Source organism: Protopterus annectens, chromosome 10.part0 (genome assembly GCF_019279795.1).
Source record: "Protopterus annectens isolate FY-2018-M chromosome 10.part0, PAN1.0, whole genome shotgun sequence".
Taxonomy (NCBI): Eukaryota; Metazoa; Chordata; order Ceratodontiformes; family Protopteridae; genus Protopterus; species Protopterus annectens.
Window position 1 is genome coordinate 1717817953 of NC_056744.1, and position 12190 is coordinate 1717830142.

The window sequence follows — 12190 nt, forward strand, 5'->3', positions numbered from 1 at the left end:
ATTAAAATACAACGAAAATAAAGTGGATCAGAAACACACTCGCATTAGTTCTTACATGTCATGTAGGTCAAAAAACACACAATTGCATTGTTTCTTAAACATCATTGATATGTTAATCTGGACTTTAAAAACAGACTTAATATGAATACATTCACTGAGGCCAGCAGCCTTATTTGCGTGTTATCTTAATTGCTAATGTAATTCTAGCTATTCAACCCATTTGCCATATATCTGCCACTAGATCTTTCAAAGACACTATCCAGGATACAAAAAAATAAACTTACTAAAAGTTCTGCATTTCGAATAGTGGATATTATCCACAACACTATTGCCATTGCATACAAGACTTTACAGATTCTTTCACCGATTTAAACATCACTTCATCCTGCATAAATAAAATAAACTGCACCTAATACATATAGCATGACATAGCACAGAAGAACTCAAAGCAACTTATTGTACCTCACATCGGTATAGTCCTTTCTAAATGCTCAAGATTTAATACAAATCCCTCGTAAAATAATTTATAAAATTTACAGAAGCAGCTGCATTTAAAAGTGCCTCATTGTCTGGCAGGAATGTGGTTATTTGTTGTCACTGAAGGACTATTACATAATGACTTGCCTCAAAGTATTTTTACAAGTTCAGAGCACCCCATTGCCACTATAGAGTTGTCAGAAAATGCTTTCTTAACACTACTGATATCAACATTATGAAGTGTGAAAGCTCCATGTAAAGAGAGAAGGACACTAACCTCTAGAGGTCAGGTCAGATGTATGGGGACACCTAGTTCATATGTTCATACTGGGTCGTTACAAGCAAAGCTATGCAACCCAACCCAGTTTTGTCTCAGAGTTCCTTGGATGCCTGTATGGTAGGGGAAAGATAGTAAAGAGGCAGCTAAGGGTTACTGGGGGTTTATGTTATCTGGGGATTAAATTTACTTACTGTCGACCTATGTCCATCAGAGACATGGGAGCCAGGCTGGGAGTGAATTTGGGATTTCCCATCCAATGATTAAGATTTCTTGTGAACAGGGTCAGGGATAAATTCTGCTTCATGTAGCTGGGGAGCTTATTCCATAGCGTGGGGATCTTTGAGTCAAATATCTGTCCCTCAAGCAGGTTCTGTTTATGTCACAGATAACGTACATTCAGGTCTTTGGATCTAGTGCTTCCAGTGCTCTTTGTTTTGTGGATGCGCATGAAATCCACTGAAACTGGACCTTAGGATGCCTTGTATGCCAGGCATAGATTGCCTCTCAGTAACCAGTAGGAGATGAAGTATAGCGATAGGACCTTAAGGTGATCTGTGTAGGACAGGCCATTCATACTCTTGTTTCTTCGGGAGAAGAACCTTTGAGGGCATTCCAAATGAAGCAATGCTTGACTAGGTACATGCCAAAGGGGTCATTGTACTCGATGGGTCTGATGATGGCAGAGTATAGTGTTACTATTACTTTCTTGGACCTGGATGCCATATCCATGCTCATGGGTAGAATGATTTTATGACTATCTTGGCTATGTGTTGGTTACAGTCTACATATGTTCCCAGATCCCTAATTATCAGGTCATCTCTTATGGGCGTTTTATCAATGAAGTAATTAGCTTGGGTGGATGCTTTCTCAAAGGGCACTATAATGCATTTATTTGCATTGAGTTTTAATCCATGGCTTTCACACCAATCATTTGTTTGCTTTAGACCCTCCTGAAGGATACTGGTGTCTTGAGGGTAATCTATGACAGCTGCCAATTTACAGTATCTGTAAACTTAGTCATCCAGAGACCTTTAACATTAGCCTTGACATCAGAGCAGATGCCAAACAGGACAGGACAGGGCCCAACACAGAGCCCTGGGGTACTCGGCTGGTGACCGGTCTCTTGGCAGAGGTGGTCTCACCGATTCTGACTTCTTGGGTCCTTTCTGTGAGACAGCTAGCAATACAGTGAGTTATGTAGAGATTTATGCCTAGTTCTGAGAGTCTGTCAATACCTCCATGGGATGTTGTATCAAATGCCTTGGCAATGTCAAGGTAAGTGGTATGCACTGTTTTCCCCTCATTCATAGCTGTGATGATCCTCTCAAAGAGGTCTACCACGTTAAGTAGGCAAGACCTTCCTTTAACAAAGACAAAATGGGATTGGTCCATTGTCTGTAGGTTGCCAGTGTTCTTGACAATAATATCCATGACACTTCATTCCACGGATTTGGATATTAGACTTGTCAGATTGCTAGGTCTGTAGTTCCCAGGGACAATTAATGGTCCACCCTTATGAACAGGGATGATCATTGTGGCCCTGCATTCACCTGGCATGTAACTTGTTTTGAAACTGTAGTTGGAATGTCTCCACTCGTCCTCTTAGGTCAAGTTTTAGACTGTTTAGGAAGCAACCAGGGACACTGTTGGAGCACACTGAAGCAGTTTTTATGGCCTTAGAGAGCACCTCCAAGACCAACCTGTTGATAGTTGGGAGGGATATGGTAGAAGGGATTTCACAGGGGGTTGTCGGGGGGGGGGGGGGTGAGGCTGAATTTACAGCTGAATTTATCAGCCAGATTTGCTACGTCACCCTGGGTCAATGAAGGTGTGCCATCTACTACTAGTCCTGCAGACTGCCAAGTGTTAGCTTTAAGATGCTTAACATATCTGAAGAAGGATTGTGACTGTCCTTAGCCTGAGAGACTATCCTAATCTCATAACTGGCCTTGTTGGACTTTTGGAGTCCAAACTACAGAGACTTAGTGGCTAAGTCTTTGTAGTAATGAAAACTACAAAACTGATCTATATAAAAACCATTAGCACTGTCGATACTTTGGAGTCTGTCCTTTTACCTTAGAGCAGTACAGGTGTGCAAAGGAGCTTTGACAACTACTGCAAGATTTCAGCTACAGAGTAACTACTACTAAATTGTTGGTCCCTGTACCTGAGCCTGTCTCATTTCAGCATTGGTTCTTTCTTTCCCTGAGTTTTGTGGGAAAAGAATCTTGTCATACGCAACTTTTGGCTGGCTTTGAAGTTAGGGTGTGGGTTGCTTTGTGCATTCCTATCCACGAACAGTTTCACTGGTTGTACTTCTTTCATTAAAAGAGTTTTGTGAAAGGCAGAATCTGTGATCTAAGCGTACTAGTAAGTTTTCCACAAGGGGATTTGCAAAAGTCAAGTAAAGAAGGTCCTCTTATCGGATGCAATAGAAGGTGGTCTCCCTTTACAATGTCTCTCGTTCTTCAGCTCTAACTTGAACTGTTTATCTACTAAGTTCAGTCTCTCTGCAGTTTCAGTTGTGTAGCAGGCAAGTTTAAAAAAAATACTACAAAATATTATCATCATCATCAGCCCGCATTTTCATCATGGGGTCACATCAACTGTAGCAACTTCTCTCAATTCAATGCCACTCTCCTACCTTCTTATTCAGTAATGCATGAATACTGCAAGTCTTTTCTTATGCAATCCATCAATCTCTTTTTTGGATGTCCTCAGTTCCTCTACCCTCATTTCAGTCCATCCCAAATCTTCTTCATCAAACAGCTTTCTGCTTTCCTGCATGTGTCAGAACCACCATACTGTCTTCTTTCTGACCTTCTCTGTGGTCGGATCTACTTGGCTTCAGCTGATATCATTACTTCTTCATCTGTCCTATAATGTGCATTGTACCACACATCTCAGGCACTTCATCTCCATTACCTCTAGCTTCGGTAACTGCTCTGCCTTCAATGGCCAGGTTTCTATCTCTATTGTACTGGTTGCACTACTATTTAGTCCACCTTATTTTTCAGCTTCTTTGGTATTCTGCTGTCATACTCTACCCCTGACACAGTGTCAGCTAGCTGCAGCCCCTCTAATTCTAGCTTTCACCTCCTCCTTCAGGCTTCCTTTCTCCTCAGCCACTCCTCCCAGATACTTAAAGTTGTTAACCTCTTCCATTATTTCCGTTCTGTCTCAGTTTTTTAGCTTCTTTTGATTTCCTTATTTGTTGCCATGACAACTGTCTTGTCTGTAAGCCATTTCATCCCATTTGCCTTCAATTTTGCATTCTATTCCCATATCATTTGTTGAAGTTTCTATTCATAGTCTGCTTGTAATACTGCATTGTCTGCCTACTGCAGCTTTGCTGATCTGTCCCCTTTGTCATGTTTTCTAATGTTGTGTGTGTGTGTGGGGGGGGGGGGGCATAATGGTTAGGTGTTTCATTTCAAAGAGACAAGATACAGTGTTTGATTCTGACCTCAGATTATTGAGCTAAGCTTGTAGTAGACGTCGGACTGAATACCTAATATTTAATACTGAGGTGGGTATAATGGTTAAGGTGTTTATCACACAGACACAAGGTACAGGGTTTGATTCTCAGCTTTGAGGGAAGCTGGCTAGGCTTAAAATGGCCCAGAACAGCAGCTAGCTTAGTAGTGACATATTAAGGAATGAACCAATGCCCATCACTAATATGGAAAGAAGTGGCTGAACCCTGAGGTACACCCACTCTTACTGGTAACTCATCAGAGTCCCAATAATGGTCATACTTGTGACAATGGATCCTTGCATATCGACTGCACTACTTTTACCATGGTTTCCAGGACTTCAAAACCATCGCAGAACTGCCCAAGTCTGCTTTCTTGGGACTTCAATATATGCTTTACCCAGGTCTGGAAATGTCCAGTTGGACTCTTTCTTCTTGTCAAGCTTCCTCTCCACTATCTACCTTACTGCAAACATTGGATCACTTGTACTACATCCTGATCTGAATCTGAACTGCTCATCTCCCATTTTACTTTCTACTATTCTGCGTATTCTTTTATCTACTATTCTGCGTATTCTTTTATCATTCACCGATTCCAGCACTTTCATGCAGTGTGACAGGAATTTAATACCACTGCACTGACACAGCTGTGAATGTCCCCTTTGTACTCTACACTGGCAACAGTGCTAAGCAGAAACACTAAAACGCAGCAGAACCAAAATTCCAAAAGTCCACGTTAATGACCACAAGATTTAGCGCTTTTGTAAGGTTATGACAAAACTTCTTCAAAAGATTCTGAAGACATTTTGTTATAACCTTACAAAAGCACTAAATCTTGTGGTCGTTAAAGCAGACATTTGGAATTTTGGTTCTGCTGCATTTTGGTCTTTCTGCTTACCACTGTTTTCATTGCACATCTGGTATGGTTCTTGGTTTGGAAGTCATTTGTCATGTACTCTACACTGGCACTATTATGCTTATTCCCCGGTCATCTGTGATGCACCTCTCTCTCACCATATTGCTATTAAATGCCCTTATGAGCCATCTGTCCCCTAAATCACACAACATCTTTATCATATCTGCCATGACCACATCTGAGCTTGCTCCTTTCCAGATTTCACTTTCCTTAGTGTTGTTCTAACTTCTTTTAGGGTGGGTTGCTTCTCTTTCATTGTAGGCTCTATCTGGGACAGTACAACTTCTGTGGGTTTTGTTATTTATTCAGAAGCTGCTAGAAGTACTCCTTCCATCTGCCTTTGATGCCATGTGGACTGGTGAGTCAAGCTGTTCCTGTTATCCTTCATGAACGGTGTCCTATGACTATCTTCTTTATCCTTTTGCCTTTGTCTTGTGATCCGGCAGAATTTCTTTGTACAGTCTGTCGAGTCACTTCCAGAAGTTGGTAGACTGCCTCTGATGCCTTGTTCTTTGCTAGTACAACAACTACTTTCGTTAGTTAGCCAACTATTATTCATTCTTAGCCTGGTCCATCTTTTACCTCCCACCTTTTCAAGCACTTCTTTCTTTTGATAATTTCCTGGACTTATGCATTCAACTACCATCATTTCTTAGGTATCTTACTTCCATATCTGTTTCTGCTGCATATCTATAGTCCTCTCACACATGCTGTTTTGAGATGCTGAACAACATGAAATAATTTCCTTTATCTTTAAATGCAGTTGATAGAAAATAAAAATTCAGAATTCATACTCACTTCTTTCTTCTTTCAGCTTTTCCCGGTTAGGAGTCAGTCACCACAGTGGATCACTGATCCACAGATTAATTGGCAGTGAAGTTTTTACAATGTTGAGTTGCCAGCCCAGCACCCAACCTTAACAGAAGGCACAGGCACACACACATATGTAACTATCTGCATGTCTTTAAAGATCACTCGACTGCAGGGAGGACATGCAGAGGCCACCAGAATTCATATTCACTAATGTCCACTTACAACTAAACAATTAGACATATAAAAAATGTAAAAAAAAAATCTATTTGTAACAATTAAAATCTCTACAGACATGGATCTTCAAATACATCAAAACATATAACAAATTACAATTGCTTATAACTTGGAGCTCCTAAAACTAATCCACCTAATATTACTTACTGTTATGATGTCATTTTATTCTGATAAAGTTCTGTGCTACTAGTGAAGCAAAGGTGAAACTGCAAATTGAGTTATGGGTCAGCGTCTTGTGTTAGCACTCCTCATCTTACAAAAAACCCTTACAGTATTGCCATATAAACGTGTCTGTAGGCTAGACATGTTTTTTTTTTGTTTGGTTTTGCATCCCACCCTGCAAAACACCAGGAGGAGGTTGTTTGTTTCACTTCTGTGCTTGGTTTAATTTTGGCTTTTTTTCCCCCTTAAATTAGCTGTGCTGTTGACAAGCAGGAGTTAAAGGAATGTGCATCAGAGTGTATATGTAAAGATATCTAGTCAGACACCCCCCCGCGCGCGCACACACACACACACACACACACACACACACACACACAGTTGAATTTTGTAATGTCAGTGCTTGATTTTTGTCAACAACCAGTGGCGGATTTATCGGGGAGGGGGCTACAGGAGCTAAAGCACCCCCATTAGCAGTACCAGCAGCAGAGTTGCAACAAAATCCAGAATATTACCATACTGTCAGAAGCTATTGTGGGCTGAACAGAATCCAGTAGTAGGCAACAGGGACTATGGGAGCCTACTCTGGCCAAAAGAGTATTTCTGAGCACCGCTGTGTCTTCTCCTTTAAAGGACACCATGCGTGCATCACACATGCACACCCACCAATGCAGATGCAAGCACATTCCGCACTCGCACGCAGAATTTCAACTAGCTGTTCCATTGTGTGTGTTATACCTCTGAGCTGTCCAGATTTAGCCTCATAGCTTTGGTTTGTTTCTCATAAAATTTGTGGTTTTCTGGCAAATCAGCAGAATGAAGTCACTAAATAATAACATAAATGAGTTGCAGACTTCCTGGAGAAAATTCATGCTAACACAAATCCTGTTATTCTAGCAAGTTTCTACGTTAAAAAGAGCAATTCATACCTCTCAACCGTACTGATTTTTGGCCTCATATTTTTGGTCCATTTTTCATAAAATTGCATTTTTTTCTGACAAATTAGTAGCAAAAATTGTTCATCACACATAAATCTTTGCAGGGGTACAAGAGTTGACATTCCAAATTATAAGCCTGATTTTGTAAATGTCAATAACCACATTTTTTGTTATACTTTTGTTATATTTGGAAACGGCTGAAAACACTCACTAGTAATAGCTAGCCACTAGTGCTACAGGTAACTGGGTTTACCTGGATGTTAACTTTAAAATGAATGCATTATGCCATGCTTCCTTATCTAAATGCTGACACAGTTAGGAAGAATATATTATTTCTCATAATCTGGTTGTCAACTTCACACTGAGACCTGAACAAGCAATTGCCATGTTCCCCTTATGCAAACACTGACACATACAAAATATCATATTTCGCAATATGTGGAAACTGTTACTTGATATAGGTCATATATGTGTATATCATGTCTAGACTGATGTCATCTTCAAAACGATACCTCAGTTCATCAAGCTGCCATACTCCCCCATAGACAAAAATATGAAATATATCAACATTTTCATAATCTTAATATTAGATGGAGATCATGTATTAGGACAAATTTATTCCTAGTAATATCCGCCATAACTCATTAACGATGCTAACAAAAACATGAAAATTCATAATATTTATACTATGAAACAGGCTACCGACTATTTCTGTAGGTATGCCAGACAGAAGTCCTGTATCTGAACAGATGTATCTGGACTAATGTCACCTTTAAAAATGCTAGCTCACCTATCATAGTGTCTTACTTACCTACATACAGGGATATTGACAAAATGTGAAAAATACATTTATTATATCTCTGCAAGTGTGACAGACAGGGATCATGTATTGGTCTCAGTTTGTCCAGACTTAGACCAGTTTCAAATAATACATCACCCGCAATGTTTCCAAATGTATTTACAAAATAACTTGACAAAATATGAAAAGACTGTGCACAGCAAAAGCTTGAGCAACAGACACAAAGAAATACATTTCCACCAGAAATACACTTTCAGATAAACTTGCAAAGGGCCAGAAAAGAGACAGAACATCTGATGTAGATACACTCATGGGAAAAATGAACTAGAAATAGAAAGGTACAGGGAGATGTCAACAACATATGTGCATCAGACAAGATCCTGGGCATAGCAGATGAGAGAAATGGAGGAAAAAACTTGGAAAACAGAGAAAAAATCATGGAAGTGAACAAAAAAATACAGTAAGAAGAACAAGAAGCTGATCAAAGCAGAAATCCAGTAGAAGAGGGGAGGAGAGTTTGACAGTGAGCACAACAGAAGTAGGGGGGACAGAGATACAAGGAAAAGAACAGCATACAGTCAGAGAAGAAACTGCAACTGAAGCCTTAGGTGATTCAGACAACCAGTGCTGGAACCCAAAGGGTGTGAGCAGGCTTGGCTGCTCAAAGGAGGAAAGAAGTAAAGCAAATGGAACAAAGTCAGGATAACTGGACCAAAGGAGGAGGTAACCCATCAACTGGACTGCTTGGACACACAGAGAGAAATAAGAAGCGGTCAGGGAAAACTGAGAAAATATTCAGTAAATGCCATCATATGTAGGCAGTGAGTCATCACTGCACTATCAAAAGAACTGAAAGACTAAAGTCACAAAAGCGACAGGACAAATGGGGTATATAAGGCTGTAAATGACTAATGGGATTTGTGAATATAAGGCACTCTTGAAACGCACGATTTTTAAATGCACTATGCTCTAGCAATGTACAGAGTGAAGGGATGGGGTACAAATAGTCAGATTGCTGCTACAAAGATTTTCCTGTTATGGAATACTTTTATATGAAAATGCAAACCTTATAAAATAAGTTTTCACTCTGAAGCAGGGGGGCAAAAGTGTTATGGTATAGCTGAATGAAAATACCAGTCTTAGGTTTGACTGCAATCCATTTGAACAGATTGAAATTGAATGCTGTCATAAAAGTAGGATCAAATGCAAAGGGGAGTGACAGACAGATGCAAACAACAGATAGGAGGCTACCATAACGAAGTGAAAGGAAGAAGGTTAGGATCAAAACAGAACTGGGGGGAAAAAGGACAATGTGAATGGCCCAAGTCTAGAGGCAGTCAAATCACAGACTGCAGGGTGATGATACCAACTCAGTGGTGGGGGTAGGGGGCTCAGCAAAAGTCAAAGGACAAAAGGTCCAGCTTGACAGGGACCCCAGAAAAGGAGAGCTTTTCAACGGCAGTGATGTGGGGGTTGAGGAGGAGGGTATACAAAACCAAAGAGAATAAAAAGGAATGAACATAGACTGAAAGTGGTAACCTGGAACAAGGTGGGGGCTTTGCACCAGGTCAAAATGGGGGAGAGTATGTATCAGAATGAGCAGGATGCAAGGAGATGTGGTACTACTCCTGGACATCAAATGAAAGGTAAAACAGAGACAGAAAATTATGAGCCCATAGTATCCCAAGGGAGAAACAGACAAAGCATGGGATGGCAAGAAGTGCCCTTTTCCAAAAGGGATAACATGCAGTGACTGAAACAGTGTAGAAAAGTGGGGAGGGGAGATGGATATTTAGCAAGGAAGAATAAAAGGAAAGAGTTGGGCAATAGGGAACCTGTAAGTTCCAAACAAGGATAGAGAGGATGCTTACAGCAGATTCTTTGAAGAACTGACTCTCAAGGTGAGTACTGTATAAAGATGAAAACTTGGAAAGGAACATAAAAAGAGATCAGAATGATGTGTGGAGGGAAAGAAATCCCAAAAAGGAGGAGTACACATTTACCACAAATTGTGTGATTTAAGCTGGCAAACTGGAAAGAGTACTAGGGAAAGAGGAAACTAAAAATGGTGGATGAGATAGAAATACAAGAGGGAAATACCAACTGGATCTTACAGAAGAGTGAAGGACAATAAGCACTATGAAGCAACGGGCTGGGATGGAGATGCTACAAGTGGAAAGATCGGGAAAGGAAGTAACAATTACAAAAACTGACAGAGTATAGAAAGAGGAACACTAAACACAGAGGAGGCAATAATAAAAAAAACTGAAGTAGAAATGGCAATGAAAGTACAGCAATGGTAATGTAAGGTCCTCTGGTGGAGAACAGGGGAGGAAAGTACAGATCTGTAAATATTACCATAACAGTAAATGTCCTTCTCTTTACTGCTGCAGTATTCATCACATGTGGGATCTCATGCCAAGGATAGCCCAGCAGCCAGTATACCAAAGCCTTTACATCCTCTTAGCATAATATATCAGATGTATGGTTCCTATGCAGAAATATGGCATAAATGTGAGGTATGCACACTCAATACGAAAAACTGAAGTGCCCCAGAAGAACTTCAGCAACCCCAGGAGAAAGAAGAACTTGCACATCCAAGGGAAGAGAGAAAAAGAAGAGAAATTGTGCAAGAAGACAAAGATCCCTCAACCACCAAAGTGTTCTCAGCAGAAGAAAGAGACAGCAAAGATGGAAGGAGGGAGGGACTGAATACTACAACAGTGAAAAGGAGGACATCTACTCTTATGGAAAGATTTTATACAACTCTACTATGCCTTTCCATACCACTGGTCAGTATTCATCATGTGTGGAGGACTGCCACACCTACTGTAAAGGATGGGAGGAGGAAGGCACAGAGGAGCCTGCCACAAACAAATGAAGGATATCCCTGGCAAACCCTGCCCTAGCTCTGGAAATGACACTGAACTTGGGGCGGGAGACTTAAACCTCGACACGGCTATTAATAGGACGTGCTGGAGGGATAGATTCATCACCCAAAGACTCCCTATGCTGTGGAACAAAATCCCGGTACATGTGAGGCAGAGCACCTCGCTGGCCTTGTTCAAGAGAAATCTTGACCAATGGATGGGAGATCGCAGATATACCCCAGGAATTACCTCAGTGTCACTGCTCGACAGAGGCACAGCAAAATAATGGGTATAGTTCCCCATACTAAAGGGGTGGCATAAGCCACAAAACAATGGGCTAGGCTTATAAATGCCCTCGGGCAGATAGCCTAGTATGAACCTATGAACCTATGAACCTAAATGTTTAATAGAAGTGTGGACAGAGGAACAAATAGCAACTTCAAGGAGGGATCTAATATCCAAACCTTTGAAGAAAGCTGTCCTTGTAGAATGAGCTTGAAGTGAGGCAGAAAAACATTTACCATCAAAACGAATAACAAAAAGAAATGGGCTTAGAAATGCAGGAGGAGAACGTCTGCTTAGAAAGCACCAAACTCAATGTCCTGTACAAAAAAAACAAAAAGCTCTTCAAATTTACAGACAGGCAGCTCAGGTATTATTTGGATATGTAGATCCAAGGTGTGAAGAACCTTCGCATTTGCAGATTGTGGGGAAGGAAAAAAGGAAGGGAGCTGGACAGACTAATTAAGAGAGAACTCATTGACCACCCTGGCATAAAAGAAGGGTTGGTATACAAAGTCACCCTGTCCCAGTGAAAAAACAAAAAGGGAGGACCCACCATCAGACCCTGAAGTTTAGAAACTCTTTTGGCTAAAGTAAGAGCAACCAACAAAACAGTGTTCCAGGTGCAGTGTTGCAAACAGAAGAAGCAGACTCAAAAGAAGCCTAGGTCAATTTTTCAAGGAGAAAACTGAAGTCCCAAGAGAGCCGAATAGGTTTTCTTGGATGCCTGATATGAAGGACACCTTTAAGGAACTGTTTGATCTCAGAAAGAGAGACCAATGGTGGGTTCAAGGGCAGACAAGCAGAGATTGCTGACAAGTGAGCTTTTAACAGAAGAATATGTTAAGCCAGGATGGAGCAGTTCACACAAGTAAAAAAGCGCCAGAGGGACCCCCACTGAGAAGGGATCCTGGTGATGGCTGAGACACCAACACAGAAAATCTCTT

The 12190-nt window shown here is 40.9% G+C and overlaps 2 protein-coding genes across 3 annotated transcripts in view; both read right to left on the reverse strand.

Annotated features, from left to right (window-relative positions):
• The window catches only part of LOC122814467 (zinc finger protein 91-like), a 493609-nt gene that overhangs the window by 190200 nt on the left and 291219 nt on the right, over positions 1 to 12190 (reverse strand). The gene's annotated exons all lie outside the window — the stretch shown is intronic.
• LOC122812761 (zinc finger protein 436-like) overlaps positions 1 to 12190 on the reverse strand; it is an 82250-nt gene that overhangs the window by 6467 nt on the left and 63593 nt on the right. The gene's annotated exons all lie outside the window — the stretch shown is intronic.